Source organism: Eriocheir sinensis, chromosome 16 (genome assembly GCF_024679095.1).
Source record: "Eriocheir sinensis breed Jianghai 21 chromosome 16, ASM2467909v1, whole genome shotgun sequence".
Classification (NCBI taxonomy): Eukaryota; Metazoa; Arthropoda; class Malacostraca; order Decapoda; family Varunidae; genus Eriocheir; species Eriocheir sinensis.
This window is the reverse complement of record NC_066524.1, coordinates 14,081,661-14,084,160: the sequence shown is the minus strand read 5'-3', so window position 1 is coordinate 14,084,160 and position 2,500 is coordinate 14,081,661.

Genomic DNA, 2,500 nt, shown 5'->3' with positions numbered 1-2,500 from the left:
TTTCGGTTCTTTTCTTATTTATTTTTTCTATTTGTTTATTTGTTTATTTCACAGTGGATGTTTTCTTTTTTTCCTTTTTTTTTCTTTACTGTGGACACATTAACTTTTTTTTTTTTTTGCTTGACTGAATGGATGATAACTTTGCTGTTGTTGTTTTCTTATTTATCTTCTTTAATTTAACTTTCAGAAATACAAAAAAGGAAAATGAATTACCCCACCGACGCAATGTTGCCAGAAAAAAAGAGATTTCTCTATCGTTTCAATATTACCAGAATATACACGATTTTTTTTTCTTTCAACAATAACTTCATCACTACAAGGAAACAAAGATCAGAGCGCCGTTAAACCGTTTCACTTTTCTCTTTATTTTTTATCTATTTACACTTTCACATAACATATAACAGAATAAAAAAAAATAATGTGTGTGTGTGTGTGTGTGTGTGTGTGTGTGTGTGTGTGTGTGTGTGTGTGTGTGTGTGTGTGTGTGTCTGTGTCTGTGTCTGTGTCTGTGTGTGTGTGTGTGTGTGTGTGTGTGTGTGTGTGTGTGTGTAACAAGACCATTTAAAAGTGTTCACGAGCCATTACTTGACTACAGCCATCACCATCACAACAACAACAACAACAACAACAACAACAACAAGCTTTCTAAAGACTCCAGACCACTCGTTGACTCCTGCTGATGAAGACTTCACAAGGGAAACGAATACGGTGAGTGGTCGGTAAAGGGAAGGGAGGGAAGGGGGAGGGAAGAGAAGGGAAGATGAGGGAAGTGAAGGAAAGGAAACGGATGGAGAGGGAAGAGGAGTGAAGGAGATGGAATGGTAGAGAAGGGAAGGAAAGGGGAGGGGAAACAAGTGGAGGAAAGGGGAGAGAAGGAAGGGGAAGGAAGGTAAATGAGAGGGGAGGAGTGTAGGAGACGGAAGGGGAGGGAAGAAAATGGAAAGGGAAAGAAAGAGAACGGTGGGAGAAGAGAGGAGTAAGGGAGAGTGAGGAATGAAAGAGTGAGGAAGAGAGGGAATGGGAGGAAAGGGAAACGAAGGGGAAAAGATGGTACAGTGGGAAAGGGAGGGGTGGGAAGGAGACCAAGAAAGGAGAGAGGAGGAGGAATGAAGGGGAAAAGATGGTACAGTGGGAAAGGGAGGGGTGGGAAGGAGACCAGAGGGAGAGAGAGGAGGAAAACAGAAGGAAAGAGTTGGAAAGAGGTAGAGAAGAAAAGAGAAGGGGGCGGAAAGGGGAATGAAGGGGAAAAGATGCTAGGGTGGGAAAGGGAGGGGTGGGAAGGAGATCAGAGGGAGAGAGAGGAAGAAAACAGCAGGAAAGACAAGGAAAGAGGTAGAGAAGAGAAGGGAAGGGGGAGGAAAGGGGAATAAAGGGGAGAAGATGGTGGGCTGGGAAAGGGAGGGGTGGGAGGGAGATCAGAGGGAGAGAGAGGAAGAAAATGAAAGGAAAGAGAGGAAGGAAGAGGGAGGAAAGGAGGAATGAAGGGAGAAGAAGGTGGGCTGGAAAGGAGGAGGAGAGATCAGAAGGGAGAAGGAAAAACAGAAGGAAAAGAAGAGAAGGAAGGGAAGGAAAAGAGAAGGAGAAGAGAAAAGGGAAAGAAGGGGAGAAGAGAGGTGGGAAGGAGATCAGAGGGAGAGAGAGGAAGAAAACAGAAGGGAAGAGAAGGAAAGAGGTAGAGAAGAGAAGGGGAGGGGGAGGAAAGGGGAATGAAGGGGAGAAGATGATAGGGTGGGAAAGGGAGGGGTGGGAAGGAGATCAGAGGGAGAGAGAGGAAGAAAACAGAAGGGAAGAGAAGGAAAGGGAAGGAAATAGGAGGGGAAAGAGAAGGGTAAGGGAGAGTGAGGAAGAGAGGGAAAGGGAGGAAAGGGAAGCGAAAGGGAGGGGTGGGAAGATGATCAGAGGGAGAGAGAGGAAGAAAACAGCAGGAAAGACAAGGAAAGAGGTAGAGAAGAGAAGGGAAGGGGAGGTGGGAGGAGATCAGAGGGAGAGAGAGGAAGAAAACAGCACGAAAGAGAAGGAAGGAGGTAGAGAAGAGAAGGGGAGGGAAAGGGAAGGAGAAAGAAGACAAGAAAAAATGACTGGGCGAGCAAACAACTGCGATAAACTTCACTTAAGAACAACAGCAGCAGCAGGAGACAATAACAATAACGATAATAACAATAAATATAACAGAAGGAAGAGAAGTGAAAGCAAAAATTCCACTCCGACCAAAAACAAACAAAAAAACAAAAAAAAATATGAAACTACAAATCGAACACAACAGAGAAAATGATGATAGATAGATAGATAAATAGATAGATAGACTGATTTAGAGAGAGAGAGAGAGAGAGAGAGAGAGAGAGAGAGAGAGAGAGAGAGAGAGAGAGAGAGAGAGAGAGAGAGAGAGAGAGAGAGAGAGAGAGAGAGAGAAAGCTGAAATGAGTGTAATTCTTTCTTAAAACCTAAAATCATGAAGTTATAATAATTCGATTCATTCTTTCATTCAACTTTTCGTAATAAA